The sequence below is a fragment of the Crotalus tigris genome, unplaced genomic scaffold, assembly GCF_016545835.1.
Source record: "Crotalus tigris isolate CLP2741 ecotype Arizona unplaced genomic scaffold, ASM1654583v1 scf7180000024119.3904262, whole genome shotgun sequence".
Taxonomy (NCBI): domain Eukaryota; kingdom Metazoa; phylum Chordata; class Lepidosauria; order Squamata; family Viperidae; genus Crotalus; species Crotalus tigris.
Genome location: NW_024100396.1, coordinates 1870354 through 1888982, shown reverse-complemented (window position 1 = coordinate 1888982; position 18629 = coordinate 1870354). Strand labels below are relative to the sequence as shown.

Sequence of the window (18629 nt, the reverse complement as noted above, 5' to 3'; positions counted from 1 at the left end):
CAACGGGCTCCTCAGAGACTTCAGGTGGGCGATCCGGTCTGGGCTAGGAACTATGGTCCTGGATATTTCTGGGTTCCTGCTGTCATCTGTAAGATCTCTGGACCTCTATCATACGAAGTGACCTTGGGAGGTGGCCATGTCCTGCGGCGCCACATCGATCAACTGCACTGGCAGAATCAACAGGGGCGGTTATCCCCTGTTGATTCCGCCCCTGCCTCCACTCTCGAGGGGGAGGGGGCCCAGGAACTACATCACACTTCAGGTCAACATTCAGAGACCCTGTCTCATTGTTCCTGGGAATTACCGCAGGTCGCTAGGGACTTCCCAGGGGAGGAGCAAGGGCATCCTCATGGTTCAATTATTGTGCCAAACAGGGAGTCATGTGTATCCGCAAGAGCTCCAAACAGGAATTCTCCTGAGAAGGGGTTTGCCATAGAGGCAGCTCCTGACTCTGGCACCTCGGCCAGAGGGGACTGGAACTATTGGGGCACTCCTGCAACGCACGTCATGTCCGAGACTGGTCGCGGGCTTGAGGGACTAAGTTTCCTGGAGCCATACAGGGTAGTTGGGGAGTCCTCAGCCACTCCAGGGGGTTGGGGAATTTCCTCTGCTCTAATGGAACCTGGGAAGAGCCCCGGCAACTCTACCAGCACACCTCACCAGGGGTCACCTTCAAAATTTGTGCATAAAAGTTCTGGTCTAGCGAGCCCACCAGACGGGCTGGTAGGCCAGGCACCCTTAAGTACAAGTCCTGTCTGCCTAGCTGAGCAGGTGAGCTGACAGGTGACCTCCCTGACTTTGCGTAGGTCACAAAGGGCTAAGGCCCTTCCTAAGCACCTAGGTGAATATGTGAGGTTCCTGTCAGCACAAGGAAACCTTACTAGTCTAGGATAGGAGTTGGACCTATGTGGGGTAGAAGATAGACATAGGAAGTCCACATTAAAGGGTGGGTTGTTAGAGAACCCTATTATTTTATAAGAATATTGCCTGCGTGTGAGCAGGAATATTATTTTATTTTTTATTTTTATTATTATGATTGTGAAAAATTGGAAGGAGTGTATTCTATCTAGTGGGGAGGGGTGTTGTGTCCTGGGCCTGATGAAGGAACTCAGCAGGCCCAGAAATGTTGCAAATGGTCCCGGGCAACCTAAAAGCTGCCCGGGACCAGACTGGGTGGCGCCGGACTACTGTGCATGCGCAAGGCGCAAAGAAAGAGGGATTCTTATTGGCTGGACTGCCTGGGGGTTAGAAAACTATAAAAGTCCTGTGTGCCTGTTTTGCAGTTGCTTGGAGTGGAGTTAAGGAGAAATAAAGAAGTTTGGTTTACGATGTGTCGTGCTTCAATGCCTCAAATCCCGAAATACAAAAGAGGTCAATTTTATTTCTGCAAGGATGATGTTCTACAGGGAGGGAGCCACCATGAAGAAAGCCGTTTTTCCTGGTCCCATTAGATGAAACCCTTTAAGAGAGGGGACCTGTAGCACATCCTGACTTCCCATTCTATTGGGTTGGGTAGATGTAACTGGGAAAAGATGATCCCTCAAATAATCTTGCCCCAGACCATGTAGGGCTTTAAGGACACTTTGAATATTTGTGGGGACTGTTTGGGAGGGGCTTTTTGGCTTGTGGGGGGGTTCTGTTATTATCATACAATATGCATAATTGTCATAAATTACAATTCTGATTGGTCTGGTGATGGATGTTTAAAAGTTTCAAATATACAATGTTTATTCAAATGCATAGAGCTTGATCATACTAAATATTCTTTCTTGGGATTTAGATACCACCCACCCTGTTATGAAAAAAACAAACAAACTGATTCCATAATCACATTTATGCAAAATTTTAGAGTTCATTGTGGCTCAATAGTATAAATAGAAGCAGCACAGTCCATAAAATTATGTTTATATCTAAAGGAGAAAAGCAGGCAGAGCTGGTGGGGGGGGGGCAGAGTTAAATGCATCATCAACTTAGAATCATTGCACTCCCACAAGCATTCCAAGTCCAACCCTTCCTGAATTTTTTTGATCTGATTGAACTTTAGTTAATCAGATACTTGGGTATAGGCTTGAATAAATCTATGTGGTCCTGTTTCTTTGTACCTGACAATATCCCTACATTCACTGTGGGATGATGAAAATTTACAAGGTTGCAATGAGCATTTGTCAAATTAGTAATTCCCAGAACTGTGAATTATTGATAGAGAATTGAATACAAATACATCGCAAATCATTGAAGATGGTTTGAATTTAAGAAATGGTTACTTTAATTTAAATAGATATATAAGAACTCCTGCTTGCATACCAGGTGCTTATTTTGAATGACCTATATCAAGTCTTTTCTTCTGTCTTTCAGATCTTTACTTGGGGGATGTCTAGGGCCAGAGAGTCCTTCAAACAAAGAAATGGTAAGCTGAAAATTATTTAGAAAGTTGATCATTTTCTGAATAAATGTTGTGTATGGTCACCTGATGGTTAGGGTTTTCCAATCATGCTGTTTCCACATTTTAACTGAAGTTTTGCCTATTAAGATGCGTCTCCTTTAAAATTAGTTATCACATTTTGTGCAGCAAGGATGATTTAGAGTATTAGGGTAATAATAAGAAAGATCCATATAAGTAGGATTATATATGTGACCCACAATCAGAACTGATATTTTAGTAAAATAAAAGAAGCCTTTTCCTAATCCAAGTGTTTCTGATTTTACAAAAAAATTAGCAATTAGTTTCTTGCCATTTTATTTTAAGACCTAATCTCTATCTGGCTCAATTCAGACTTGGCATCTTTAAGATGTGTGGACTTCAACTAGCAGAATTACCCAGCCAAAGAATTGAAGTCTATACATCTTAAAGTTGCCCGGTCTGAGAAACACTGCACTAGCTAGAAAGTCCAAAGAAGCCTAAAAGGCTGCTTGTGGCAAAGTTTTGGTAGATCTGGACCATTGAATTTACATTCGTTCCTCCAGCTGTCTCACCCCACAGTCAGGAACAGCCATTAGAAGTAGGTGAGTGGGAAATGAATTTTACAGTTTTCCAACTGCTTACAGCTTTCCCAAAGAATGGAAAGAAATGTAATTATTTTTCCAAAACGAAAATATGGATTTAATAATTTATCTACATATCAAACTCTCTATGTCAGGTTTAAATGCTAAGAAGCTAATTGAAGCCAAATGCTAATGTCACAACACTCAGCATACTGAGACCATAATACATTAGTAGACGGAGTTGAGATTGTCCAGATTTCCACCTTTTCTCTCTGGTTAAAGAGGGCAGCTCATCTGGATAAGGAACAAAAAGTTCTTGGGTTTTTCCATTTTTTTAAAAAAAATCTGCCTGCTGATGCTCTGTAGAGTAAGAGAATGGCAGATTTGGGAGAGATCTGAGGCTTGATAAAGTTCTATCTTTTATATTCCAGTTTACCTGTCTTTTGTAAAAGTGAAAATTGTTTAGGAGATTTTTTTTAATGCTGCATGGTCTTTAGGCTTTTGGAATCTGTATGGGATCATGCTATTTGTCTGTTTAACTCTGCAGAAAACTTATTAAATTTTAAGAAATTCTCTTAAATCAGGGGTTCCCAACTGGGGGTGCGAGACGATATTCCAGGGGGTGCAAAAACTTGTTTAGAAGTTTCAAAATTATAATGTATATGCATAATTCGTGGCCATTATTTTAAACTTTTGTAAGGGGTGCGAGAATATATCAGAAGCATTCTAGGAGTGCAGGGTATAGAGAAGATTGGGAACCGCTGTCTTAAATATTTTACTTTTACTTTGATGATAGCAAATCTTATTTATAATTAATTAATTTCTGTAGAGGCTCATCTCAAGCAAGTTGCAATCTATAATAAAAACAATTATAATACAGTACAAAAATAAATATACTGTATACAGCAGCCAAGAAAAATTGTCATTGTGGTTGTCAGTCTTCTTGATCTAGATATCAGTTTAGATATCAAAATCTTCCACTGCTTTTTCTGCTAATTCCAAATTTTCAGCAGCAGGTAAAAAAGAAAAAGAAATTCTGAAGATGTTAGAACAGGCATAAGATGGCTTGTTATCTATAACTATTTAAACCCAAACTGGCAAAGGTTTTTGTTTGAAGAAAGTCCTCTCCAGTGCTGAATTATACTGCTGAAACAATATAAGTGGTATGTATGTGGGAAAAATTATTCCATAAACGTGTATCTGTGGAGATTCTCGATTATCCAGGTCATGGTTGTCCCAAAGAAAGCAACTGGATTTTCTTAGTTTTTTTTTTCCCTTGAAAAACATTTTGCTTCTCATCCAAGAAGCTTCCTCAGTTCAGTTCTAAAGAAGCTTCTTGGATGGGAAGCGAAACGTTTTCAAGGAAAAAACTAAGAAAGACCAGTTGCCTTTTGACAAACACCTTTGGGACATAAAACGAGTGTGTACTCTATTCATGGCTAGTGCTCAGAAATAAGCTCCCAAGCTCAGAAAATGAATAAAGCTCTGGCTGTAGATCCAGCTGAACAACATTGTGGCCTTACAGACATGAATTCTGCCCTTCTTTTTGTTAAGAGGCCAACATGGGCCAAGCAGAAAAAAGCAGGGAGGTATTCTTCCTTTTTTGCAATAACATTAGTGTATCAGTGTTGGGGAACTATTATCATAGTTGACCCCAAAATTCCCCAAATATTCCAGGGACATTGGGGGACCAGTTGATAATCCCTATTTTTATACATCAGATTGAAACTGTACTGCACAAAACCAAGTGCTACAGTCTGGTTGTGCAGATCATATGCAGATTTCTCAATTACTATAGAAAGTCTTTTACTTAAACCACCAAAATGTGTTTATTATTGAAATGGCTTCCTTCAAAGCTGCTGTACTGTGCTGATTAACCTGTTCTACTGGCAGTGCAAGATTTTTGAAAACTGTTCCAGACACTTAATTTCCCTCAGTCTCCCCAACCTTTCATGTTTAGGGAGGACTTATTTATATGCATTTACAAAGAATTATTATTTTTATCCAGTCCAAGTGTTGCTAAAGAATGATAAAATGTATATATGTACTGTATTTCAAGATTGGATACATGTTAGTGTCTCCAAAATAAAACATTCAGAAAATGTGTTGAGAAATCTGAGGAAAAAATTATTTTAGGCACCCCATTGGATCTTGCAGCTTGTGACTTGATATTATCATGCTTCTATACCCAAGTATTTTCTTTTATTATCGGTCTTCAATTGGTTACAGAGATTAGTACTAGCCATGTGGAACCATTTAGGAATGCAAGCCATGACAGTAGGAAATGTTGAACTGTAATGGAATAAGGACAGTAAAATTACACATGGAAAATGTTCATTAATTAATTGGAACAATGTGTTTTGTCTAATAGCATTGTTCTCTGAGATATAAAAGACTGTATTTTTCCAAATAACTGTTATCATTTAACCTTTTCCATTTGGGAGAGCAGGAAAAAAAAAAACAAATGGAAACTAACTGACATTCCCCCTCTAAGAAATGTGTTGCACATTTATCTATATTTATCTACAAAAGTAGATAAATCTCTGAGGCCTTTTTCTGCACACACACCCCAGTTGCACACTGGGTGGCTTTAAATGGAAGGACTTTTTAGGGGTGGCCCCCTCTCTGTGAAATGACTTCCCTGGAAAATATTTTTGAGTCGGGAGAAAATCATTTTTAATATTTTGCCAGCATTTCAAATACTGCTTTAGTGATTTATAAAAATGCTGCACAATTTCATCTTGCAGCTGGGTTATCTTTCATTTTGTCATATGCTGCATCGCCCTGACACTCATTTCTTATTTTATCTTGGTTTTATCATTGAATTTTATCATCCATTTCTCATAGAACTTAATATATTGAATGGTCAAAAGTTTTAATGTCATTTTTTTTCTTAGTAACATTTACAATACTTCCTATGACTTCAAGTATACAAATTCTATGGCTGGGTAAAATGTGTGAGTAGGAGAGGTCAGTTTTAAGTTGTAGGAAATCATGATTATTAGTAAATAGTAATATCTGTACCCAGATATATATTCTGTACCAATCCTTAATGCAATGTACAGCTATATAATTAAAATAAAGAATACAGATAGGCAATATTTGTGCTTAAAATATGCATACATGCAGCATTAACACTGATGGAAGGAATGTTACACATAATATGAAACAGAACACAAGTAAGGATAAGGCTGTGTAGAGGCAACTTTATGTGTTACAGACTTAATGAAAATTATTGCCTTATACTAATGGTTCCCAAATTCAGATCCAAAGGTGTTTAAAAGCACATGTACACATTTTTACACATCATAGGTGCATCACAGGTGCTTAAAGAAATATAGACTGGTTATAAGTGCTTTAAAAAAATAGACTTCTATACGATCTGGCAACTCAGAACGCAAAGCAGTGTTTTTCATGGTTCCTGTTTCCACAATGCATAAAACTGCTTCTGTTCTTCTCTGCCCTGGCTTGTGTCCTGTATTCTCACAAAGGTCAAGTTCTGTGGTGCAAAATTCTCTCATAAAATTAGTTCAACTTTTGCCGAAGATTTTTCACGCAGTAGGCAGGATATTTGGCAGTGGATAAACCACCCTCCTCCTTCTTTAATCATCTTGCTTCGTTCAAGAGGAGTGTGAGTGAGCCCAGTTCTTTCCACAGCAATGTTTTTAATTTTAACTCTCTTCAGAGCCACTGAAAAAGAACGGCCACCCAGTTGTTAGAAGGAGCAGCTGCAATCCTCCGCAGACTTCTCCACAGTCAAAGAGCAGCAGTGCATGTTCCTATTTTTCAGCATTAAACATGGGTGGCCATAGACCTCTCCCTTTCTGGAGGTGGCAGATATTGTCCCTCACTCCAAGTTCACTGTTTGAAATAGTTTTGTTTGGCTTCCTCTGTCTGCTAAGGCAAACACATTTGGATAAAAAGAATTCAAAGCAGAATACAGAACAAGACCCTCCAGGGCTATTGTGGCTTTTATTCTCCCAGGAATCGATGAGAAAAATATAGACCTATAAAGAATTCATCACTGAAGATTCCCCTTTTGTTGTTCAACTCAAAATAGTCTTTCAACTATTATTATTATTATATTATGAGACATTCTAACTCGCCTCAGGTTTAAACCTGACTCATTGTCCAATGTGATATAAGCCACTGAGGCTTTTAGGTTATGTATTTACCATACCAGATTTGGAGGACCCCCTTCTTCCAGAACAATTTTTTCAGGAGGTAGTACAAGAAGTTACTGATAATCTATCCTACAGGTGGAGTGGACAGTTAAATTACTGCATGACATTTCCATAATTTTCGAAGAGTTTTATAAAGGAACATGAGATGCTTGGCAGGTAGCAGATGAGATCTCTCAATGTAAACAGAAATAAATTCTAGCTTGTGCATAATATTACCCAATAGCAACACATAGAGGTAGTCCTCAACTTACAACCACAATTGAGCCCAACATTTCTGTTACTAAGCGAGACAGTTGTTAAGTGAGTTTTGCCCCATTTACAACCTTTCTTGCCACAGTTGTTGAGCGAGCCATTGCAGTTGTTAAGTTAGTAACACTGTTCTTAAGTGAATCTGACTTCCTCACTGACTTTGCTTGTCAGAAGATTGCAAAAGATGACCACATGACCCCAGGACACTGCAACCGTCATAAATACATGCCAGTTGCCAAGCATTCAAAGTTTGATCATGTGATCACAGGGATGCTACAGTGTAAATGTAAAAAATGGTCATAAGTCACTTTTTTCAGTGCCATTGTAACTTTGAATGGTTGCTAAATAAGTATATAGCATGTGTATATGTGTGTTATGTATGTGTATCAGTAGATATATACTTGTTTTTGAGAGCAGGCAACAGAATTTCATTTTTAATGTGGACTAGTATGCTCACAGTAAAAAAATGGCAATAAAAGTTATCTTATCTTAAATGAACTGTTGTAAGTCAAGGACTAACTGTACTTCCAAATCTAGTTCTAGTATCCAAAGTATTGATGGCTGAGCCAGCATATTTTTACCTAGATTGGTTTCCAGTGGTACTCATAATACTCAGATTTGCACTATAGTAACAGTCACTATGTGGGAGAGCCTTTTAACTATTTTGCATGGTTCAAAAGGAAATTGTCATGGAATTAATTGATGCGCATAGAGAAGATAGAATATAATATCAGTCTTGTTTTAACTTTGATAACTACCCTCTGTTTGAAAAGCTGGTGGTGCCTTGTAAAGCTGAAAGCCACAAATTGCATTTTCCTATATCAAGGGCAACCTTTTCCCTGTATAAATATTCCAATGCTCTTGAAAATCTACTCCAGGTTTCCTACTCTGGGATGCTCTCATGATGCATAGGGCCACAATTCTCAGAATTTCTTGCCAGCTTGGCATATTGGCACAGAATCCATGGAATCTCAGAACATCTAGAGAGGGACTAATTGGGGAATAATACTCTGTCCTGTGCTGTCTAAGATAAAGTAAATTTAATGCAGTTTAAATCAAATCAATACTTAGATTTGATTAAATTAAATCAAATAATCAATACTTCAAATGGCGACTGCTCCTCGTGCATTTAATGAATTCTTTTGTATTACATCCAACATTACAATTTGGTAGCATGTTTTAAAAGTTGTACTTCTGGTGCTGCTAAAATATAGTGCACTTTTTATACTGTATGATGATCTTTTATTATTATGGAAGATGGTTGGTAGTTAGATTTTACAGAAACCCAACTGTTTTGGCATGGAAGGTTGAGAACACCATAGGAATTATGCATTCTCACTATTGATATAAAAGTGAATTTTGTAAAGAGCATTCAATAGTAGCTATATATGGGCCATCCTGGTCCAATTTCCATATTTTATGTACTTATATTTAAGATAAGTCATTATAAACATAAAAGCATCATTAGTGTTTGAATGGGTACTAGAATTCATATTTGCTTATTACACATATTTACTTGGCTAGATTGGTAGTTTACCATTCTTCCAGCAGGTTTAGAAAATGTACATTAGCATCCCTTCTCCTGTTATATTTTCCTCCTCACAACAATTTCGACTGCGAAATTGTGCTGGCCCCAAATCGCCCAGGAATGGCAGTGGCTTTGAACCTGGGTTTCTCTTTCCTAAACCCTTAATACCTGTGGAGGGAAGAAGCAGATGCAGAGAAGGTAAGAATATCTATGTCTGTTTGTCAAAATTGGCAGCATGGAACAGCATATATAGTGCAAATCCCATTTCTTTTGAATATGTATGCCTTGTTGAGAGGCTATGTTCACCACTTTGCCAGTTTTCACCCTTCTCCGAGAACAGTGCTAACAGGAAAAACTATTTTATGCAGAAATATATATCGCCATATTTCTTGATCTGTTTGAAGTACTCCGGATAGTTAGAAAATCTATGAACATTAACATAGGATATTGTTTACATATTTCGGAAATAATGTTTTGCAATTCTTGAAAGCTTTCATTTCAGTTAGAAATGAAACTTCAATGTAGGTCTCAGCAGTAGAGATAGATTTTGGAAAGAGCTGAAATAATTGTGAAAAGCTAAGGAAGTTAAAGATCAAAGTAGCCAAAGTTTTTGTTTTTTTTTTTTAAAAAAAAGACAGATGATAAATCCTGAAATGGAAATGTTCAAAAAAGCAGTTAAAGCTAAGGAAAAAACTAGTGGGAATAAAATATTAAGCACTCTTAAGTAACTTTGTGCTGTTTAAGTTGCATGTCTATTCTAGTTTCTAAGATCTTTATAGAAGCTGTTCCCTTGATTTTCGCTTGCCTTGCCTAAAGAAATGGGGCAGGTGATTATTAGGGAAAAGGTCTTTTCCATCCCAAGTACAGAAAGTCCTCTTCAGAGAGCTTCTACCTGGGCCCAAATTGAAATCGTTTAGTCCCAATTGCTTTCTGAAGTCCTTTAAGTTGTTTTTCAGTGTATTTTCCTTATTGTTTTAATTTTGAAGTATATATTTTGAGCTTACATTCTTATACTAAATGTATGCTGCTTTATATTGGAATTTATGCTGCTTTAGGTCTTGGCTTCATTTACGGGTTGTTTTTTTAGCATGACTTAATTTGATTGATTTAAAGTTTTAAACACCACACAGGGAAGCTTTGCTTAACTGGGCAGACTAGAAATGATGGTAGTAAGTCCTGAAGTGGTTGCTTGGTTGCAAAAACTGTCCGGCATTCACATGAGCTGAAGGAAGTGGGACAAATAGGCAAAGGGCTAAACAACAAAACAAAAGAGTGATGGTTTGTGTTGCGTCCTTGGCGGGAAAACAGACACGAGAAACAGCTGGAGTTCTCAGGTTCTTTTATTCAGCGTTCAGCTTACATGAAGATGGCTTCAGCTCAGCCCAAACGCCTCACAGCCTCTTATATAGGCAACTCCCGGGTAAATGGGTTACTTTTCCCGCGCCAGCACCCGCGCATGCGCACGGCGCTGGCGACAGCCTGTCTGGTCCCGGGCAGCTTTGCACCTGCCCGGGACTGCCTGCAAACGCCCGAGCCGTTTGCAAGGCTCGGGACATAACACCCCTTTCCCCCGGGCTAAAACTACTATCAACATACAACATTTATTTTACACGACAATTTGCTCCCCAGTGTTCCCACTGTTTACTGGCTTTTGTCTTGCCAACAATGTTATGTAATCTTCTAGGTACTTAGGAGATTTCTTTGCTCTCTGTGACCTTCTTAGCTCTGGGTTACTGGCATAAGTCCCCTGACTGGAGGGAGGCATGAGCCTGTTCTCTCTACTGTGCCCTGGTGTCTTCCAAGGACTGTGCCCCGATGCCTGGCCTGCTTGCTTGCCCACCGGGCTCGTCAGGCCAGGGCTTCTGTTGCTTTGTGACCTGGTTGTCCTACCTAGCTGTAGCCCCTCAGGCCCCTTGAAGTGATAGCCACTGCTGGGCGTCTCTGTAGAACCCCCTAGGTCAGTCCAAGACCTGTCAGGAGGCTGTCTATTCCCTGAACCCCATTCTGTGTTTGGGCTCGTGTGGGTTTCTGTACTCTCCCAAAACTCAGGTGTCCCCTGATTTGTGCTAGGGTGTTGTAGTCGGGACTTGGTTCCTCGACTAGCTCTGTGTATGTTTGACCCCCTGTAGGATTTGGGGTAAGGTCAGGCCAACCTTGGGCATTGTGTGCCAGCTCTCTTGCGGGGAATGATTTGTTGGGATGCCCCCGGGTATCCTCCGTTGCTGGAGTGCTGTGTGCTGTGTGTGGAAAGTGAGTATGCCCCCGGGGTAACTCCCTGGCTGGAGTAGGCGTGAGTGCCTGTTGTGTGGGTAAGCTCCAAGACTTCCTTTTCGGAGCAATTGCAGAATCTTGGGACGAGCCGTTTGTGGCTCCCTCAGTGGCGATGGGCAGTAGCTCTTGCCCTTCCCTTTGCTCCAAAGGGTCCCCCTCCCCCCCTGGAAAAGACCCAGGAGTTTCAGCAGAAAAGTCCCGCCTAGAGCGGAGTTGGTCGATGTGCCGACGCAGGACACGACCGTTGTCCAGGGCAACCTCGTAGGAGAGAGGACCTGTGATCCTGGACACAGAAGCGGGGACCCATGTATGACCAGGCCCGTAATTGCGAGCCCAAACCGGGGCACCCACAAGTAGTTGTCTAGGTGCCCTAGGATGTGAGGTAGATGAAGGCAGTCTGTCCGGATGCAACCGGTCAAGTCTCGTAGTAAGTTGGCGCCCCCAACGAAGTTCAGCTGGACTTCTCCCTGTAGAAGTGGACGGTGTGGTGCGATAAGAAAGGAGAAAGTCAGCCAACCTGTGATGCCAGTCCCCGTAGGTGAGTCTCTTCAAGGCGTCCTTTGCGATGCGCACCATGCGTTCAGCCATACCGTTGGTGGATGGGTGAAAAGGCGCAGATGTGGCATGACGAATCAGGTTTGCCTGTAAGAAAGCTTGGAATTCGGAGGAGGTGAATTGAGGGCCGTTGTCAGACACAATGACATCTGGCAGCCCGTGTGCAGCAAAAATCCCCCTCAGTACCTGAATAGTCTTTGCAGTGGTGGTGGACGAGACAGGCACAACCTCAAGCCATTTTGAATGGCTGTCAACAAGGACCAAGAAGAACTGGCCCTGAAAGGGCCCAGCGTAGTCAATGTGCACCCTAGACCATGGGGACTGTGTTTCCTCCCATTATGCACAGGAGCTTGGGGCATCTCTGGGCGAGATCGTTGGCACATGTGGCATGCGTGTACCTTAGCCTCAATATCTTTATCTAAAGCAGGCCACCACAAGTGGCTGCGTGCAAGAGCCTTCATGCGAACAATGCCAGGATGACCCTCGTGGAGGGATTCTAAGACCCTAGTCCTCATTGAGGTGGGAATGACAACTCTGTTTCCCCAAAGCAAACAACCCTGAGAAAGGGACAATTCGTTCCTTTTGGACCAGAAACTCTGAAACTCAGGACTAGGGCAGTGCTCAGGCCACCGGACAGGACCCAGGAGCGGACACGTGAAAGTGTGTGATCTGTACCTGTTTCAGCGGTAACATCCCTGGCACTAAGAGGAAGCTCGGGCAAGGCTTGGATTGATAGAATGTTGACAGCTGGCGCGGGGTCAGCTTCTACTACTGGCAGAGGCAACCTACTGAGGCCATCAGCATGGCCCATTTCTTTCCCAGGCTTGTGGAGTAATGAAAAATCATATGCAGACAAAAAAATAGACCACCTAAGCATTCTAGGGGAAATGATGTGGGGAGTCTGCTTACGTGTGGTAAACAGTCCCAGCAGAGGCTTATGGTCAGTGAAGACCGTGAAATGCCTGCCATATAGAAAATCGTGGAATTTTTTAATTCCAGCAACAACAGCCAGAGCCTCCCTGTCTATCTGAGCGTAGTTGCGCTCGGCAGAAGACAATGTTCTGGAGTAGTATGCAATAGGAACCTGAGTTCCATCAGACCTGAGGTGACTCAGGACAGCTCCAACCCCGTAGGGGGATGCATCACAAGCGATGCACACAGGGAGAGACTCGTTGAAATGTGCAAGAACACTGTTAGAAGTGAGCAAGGCCTTGACTTCTTTAAAGCAAGCCTCATGTGCTTGTGACCACAGCCACACAGCTTGTTTGTCTAGTAGCCTGTGAAGAGGCTCAGCTACACTAGCTTTATGTGGAAGAAAAGAATTGTAGAAATTCAGGAGGCCTAGAAGGCCTGAAGTTCGGCCTTAGACTTTGGCCTGGGTGCTTCTAAAATAGCAGTTAGTTTGGATTCAGCAGGATGAATCCCAGCAGCATCAATTTTGAATCCCAGAAATTCAGTAGAAGGCACCCCAATCTTGCATTTGTCTTTTCTGAGCTTAAGGCCTGATTTCCTGAATCTTAACAGGACAGCCCTAAGCCTTTCAGCTAGAATGTGTGTGGAGTCTCCTGCAATCAAGACATCGTCAAAGTAGGGGCAGACCCCTGGTATACCTCGTAGTGTGTTTTCCATTACGCTTTGGAAAATCCCAGGAGCGACATTCACTCCAAACTGCAGCCTTTTTACCTTAAAGGCTCCCCTGTGGGTCACAATAGTCTGAGCTATGGCAGCATCATTATCAACAGGCAGCTGTTGATATGCTTGAGCTAGGTCAAGCTTTGCAAAAACACGCCCCCCCTTGAGAGAGGCCAGGATGTGACTGACCACAGGAACAGGATAGGCATGTTGCTGCAATGCCTTATTGAGTGTGCATTTGTAATCAGCACAAATGCGAATGTCCCCATTTGCCTTTAGAGGCGTGACAATGGGGGTCTCCCATGGGCTGGAATCAACAGGTTCTAGGATTCCTTGTTGGATTAGTTTGTCTAATTCAGTGTCAATCTTACTTTTTAAAGCAAAAGGGACCCTTCTTGCTTTAATCCTAATGGGAGTGACAGTGGGGTCTAGCTTTAAGGACACAGGTGGTCCTTTGAATGTGCCCAGCTGGGGGCTGAAAACATCTGCAAATTCTTTGCAGACTTCCTGTAGGTCGAGTGTTTGTAAGCTGTTGAGTCCTGTGACGTGTATCCCCAGGGCCTCAAACCAATCGAGTCCTATGAGACTCGTTCTTTCACCCCCTACTACTAACAAGTCTAGTGGACCTTCAAAACTCTTGTATTGCACGTTAAGGGTGGCCTCCCCCTTAACACACACTCTTGAGTTCTGAAAATCAGTTAATACAATATCAGAAGGCCTTAACTTGGCCTTAGTCCCACTACTGGAACAAATCTTCCTAAATGTATGCAATGAAATGATGGAAAGGGCAGACCCTGTGTCTAGTTCCATAGATAATGGAACCCCTTGTAGCTTCACGTTGAGTGACAGCTTTTTCTTCATGGGCTTGTGTGTGCCTGTCCTACAAATGTTTCTACGCGAAGCGCAAAAACCTACCCTATTCTGGCTGGGGACTCTGGTACCCTTCAGGCGTTCTTCTTGAGGTTGTGCCTTTCGTCGGCCCAGACACACAGCTGCAATGTGCCCTTGTTTGCCGCATGCCCGGCAGGTAGCGGAGCGGAACTTGCAGTCGGTTCTCCTGTGGCGACCTCCACAGCCGATGCACTTGAGCGGAGCTGAAGAGCTTTCCTTCTGATTTTCTCCCTTCGCGGGGTGTAGACGGTCGACTTCTTCGTCCGGATCCTCCTCGGAGTTTCGTCGGACGTCTTCTTGGTGCACGGACGCACCCTCTGCACTGCTTCTGATCGGCCGCATGTTCTTGACGGCGCCGCCTGCTGCTTCTTCCGCGGTGGCTTCCCTTAAAGCGTCTTGGAAGGATAATTCTTCCTTAGCGAAAAGTCTCTGTTGTAGCTCTCGATGCCTCAACCCGCACACGAATCGGTCCCTCAGTCGTTCCTCGAGGTCCTTGAACTCGCAGGGCTTGGCGGCCTTCCGTAACGCGGCGATGTACTCCTTGGCTGACTCCCCGGACCGTTGATCCCTCTGCTCGAAGGTGTGGCGCCATGAGATAACGGACACCTTGGGGTGGAAGTGGTCCTTCAGCAGCTTCTTCAGGTCTGCGTAGCTTACAGACTCTACTGGAACAGGTGCTGCAAGGTTTTCTGCGATTTCGAAGGCGTCTTGGCCGCAAGCGCAAAGCAGGGTGGCAGCCTTCAAGCTATCTTCCCTCACTTGGTTTGCCTTGAAGTAGTTCTCCATTCTGGATACGTAGGACTCCCACCGCTCTGGATGTGAGACGTCGAATTCCGCAAGCCTTCCGATTTTCGCCATCTTCGGATCTTCAGGAGACGGGTCTATCAGCCAGCCTACCCCCGAATGCGCACTGGATTGGCGGGCAGCTGCTGAGTCAACACCGTTCCTCTTCCGCCGCTCAGGACTCCTTGGGTAAGCTTACACTTTTTCCTTTCCAGGTAGTGCAAGGCATCCCACCTTCGTCGCCAGTGTTGCGTCCTTGGCGGGAAAACAGACACGAGAAACAGCTGGAGTTCTCAGGTTCTTTTATTCAGCGTTCAGCTTACATGAAGATGGCTTCAGCTCAGCCCAAACGCCTCACAGCCTCTTATATAGGCAACTCCCGGGTAAATGGGTTACTTTTCCCGCGCCAGCACCCGCGCATGCGCACGGCGCTGGCGACAGCCTGTCTGGTCCCGGGCAGCTTTGCACCTGCCCGGGACTGCCTGCAAACGCCCGAGCCGTTTGCAAGGCTCGGGACATAACAGTTTGGGTATGAAGAAAGAAGAAACCAAGAAGATAATAGAGCCAGGCTAAACTATAACCACAGTAGAGGAGTAAGAAAGAAAGGAATGGAGTAGAATAATGTGTTGTACTGTATAGGGCAGCCAAAGAGCTAAAATATGGGACTTTGAACTCTTGTAGCCTTGCCAAGATATGTGGAAACCCAGCAGGCATTGGGGGGGGGGAGGAATACCTTAATTTGATACTATACTTGAAATGCAAAGAGCCTCTCCGGGGCTACAGTGCAGAAAAAGAGAGGCAACACAGTAGGGCTGGAAATGCCAGACAAAATCAATAGCTGTTGTTCCTTTCTGTGCACTAAAAAAAGAGCTACACAGGTAGTCCTTGACTTACAATACTTCCTTTAGCGAACATTCGAAGTTGCAACGGCACTAAAAAAAGTGAGTTATGTCTCAGTTAGCAACATAAATTTTGGGCTCAGTTGTGGTCATAAATCAAAGATTACCTTTAGTTGAGAGTCATTCTTGCCTCGGATGTATCTTACAATCCATAAACTAACTAATGATAGACTTCCCATTATAATGCCATGTTCTGGGCCTGCTTAGTACCAGAATGCACTTTTTCCCCTAAAGTAACAAATCTCAATCCATGAACAAATAAATAATACAGTGAGGGAAAAAATTATTTGATACCCTGCTGATTTTGTACGTTTGTCCACTGACAAAGAAATGATCAGTCTATAATTTTAATTGTAGGTTTATTTTAACAACGAGAGACAGAATAACAACAACAAAATCCACAAAAATGCATTTCAAAAAAGTTATAAATTGATTTGCATTTTAATGAGTGAAATAAGTGTTTGACCCCTTCGCAAAACATGACTTAGTACTTGGTGGCAAAAACCCTTGTTGGCAATCTCAAAGGTCAGACGTTTCTTGTAATTGGCCACCAGGTTTGCACACATCTCAGGTGGGATTTTGTCCTATTCCTCTTTGCAGATCCTCTCCAAGTCATTAAGATTTCTATGGGATTAAGGTCTGGAGACTGGCTAGGCCACTCCAGGACCTTAATGTGCTTTTTCTTGAGCCACTCCTTTGTTGTGTTGCCCATGTGTTTTGGGTCACTGCCATGCTGGAATACCCATCCATGATCCATTTTCAATGCCCTGGCTGAGGGAAGGAGATTCTCACCTAAGATTTGACAGTACATGGCCCCATCCATTGTTCCTTTGATGTGGTGAAGTTGTCCTGTCCCCTTAGCAGAAAAATACCCCTAAAACATAATGTTTCCACCTCTATGTTTGACGGTGGGGATGGTGTTATTGGAGTCATAGGCAGCATTCCTCCTCCTCCTCCAAACACAGCAAGTTGAGTTGTTGCCAAAGAGCTTGATTTTGTTCTCATCTGATCACAACACTTTCACACAGATTGACAGTTATTTTGTATTTCTTCCATTTGCGAATAATCACACCAACTCTTGTCACCTTCTCACCAAGCTGCTTGGTGATAGTTTTGTAGCCCATTCCAGCCTTGTGTAGGTCTACAATCGTATCCCTGACATTCTTGGACAGCTCTTTGGTCTTGGCCATGGTGGAGAGTTTGGAATCTCATTGATTGTTTCTGTGGACAGGTGTCTTTTATACAGGTAACAAGCTGAGATTAGGAGCGCTGCCTTTAAGAGAGTGCTCCTAATCTCAGCTTGTTGCCTTATAAAAGACACCTGAGAGCCAGAAAACTTGCTGATTGATAGAGGATCAAATACTTATTTCACTCATTAAAATGCAAATCAATTTATAACTTTTTTGAAATGCATTTTTCTGGATTTTTTTGTTGTTATTCTGTCTTGCACTGTTCAAATAAACCCACCATTAAAATTATAACTGATCATTTCTTTTTCAGTGGGCAAATGTACAAAATCAGCAGGGGATCAAATATTTTTCCTCCTCACTGTATATTTAAATACTATTGTTGTGGAATTTCTTCTAGTATCTCAATCCCTTGGTTTCTTGTGACCTGCTGGCTCTGGGTTTCCCAATAAAGCGCCTAAAATAAAGGCAGTAGAGAATCACTTCATTGCATACAAAAGGTGACCTTTTTGCTGACATACTCCAATTTTGACACAGTAAAAAATGATTAAGCATTTACTAGAAAAGATGTAGTCAGCCTACATTAAAGCACTGTGTGCTAAACTACTTCCCATTAAGAGATGTAGAATTAAATTGGATTTAACCCAATTGCTTTTGGCTTATGGACTAGGAGCTTGATCTAAACACCCGGCACATTATTTTACATTACTTTAAAGACAAGTTTTAAAAATGAAATATAACAATCTGTACCACTTTAAGCTACAAGTAGAGGAGTTCATTAAACGTTCCTAAGAAGCACTTAAGAAGAGTCTACCTGCAGCTAAAAAAAAAGTAGCAGTAGCCAGAAACACTCATGGAGTATAACTTTTCTCCCTGAGTTATTAGTTGCTATTTGCTTTCTGTTTGCTTTCACTGCAGTTAGAGTTTGACATAGAGAGAATTCAGAAATAGTTCTCTGTGCAATCTGAAATACTGCAGTGCCGTTCTGAGAGGAGACCTAATCTTACCTCTGATCAGATGATATCATCTTTTAGGTACACATGCTTTCAATTTTGTTTAATCTCACAGAAGGCTCCTTAGTTAAGTCCCCTGTTTTCTATATGCCCGACTAATGATGTAATGCTGATGCAATAACATGTCACCTCCTTCCAACAGGTTCGTGCAACTTCTTGTTTAAAACCTGGTGATGTTGGATGTTTTGATGCTATTGTTTTTCCTCCCACTGTTTGGGACTCGCTTTCTGTATAACTCTGCAGGAAATTCACATGGGATGCTTTCAAGAACTGTGTTTGTTTGTTAAGCATGTGATCAGATTAAGTAGTTCTCCACTTGTTCAGGTGATCACAGAGTTAATCAAGATAGTAGAAAACAGTCTTGTTACTGAACCCCCCCTCCCTCTCTGCATTTTTGATATTCCTACATTTAGTAATCTGAAAGCTATATCATATGAGAATTTAGAAGCAGTTGC

At 42.2% G+C, this 18629-nt stretch overlaps 1 long non-coding RNA gene across 3 annotated transcripts in view; it reads left to right on the top strand.

Annotated features, from left to right (window-relative positions):
- The window catches only part of LOC120298695, a 304072-nt gene that overhangs the window by 165223 nt on the left and 120220 nt on the right, over window positions 1-18629 (top strand). For all 3 annotated transcript variants that reach the window (XR_005554174.1, XR_005554173.1, XR_005554175.1), the window contains exon 4: window positions 2356-2407. This is a non-coding gene — a long non-coding RNA (uncharacterized LOC120298695). The remainder of the gene's footprint in view (window positions 1-2355; window positions 2408-18629) is intronic.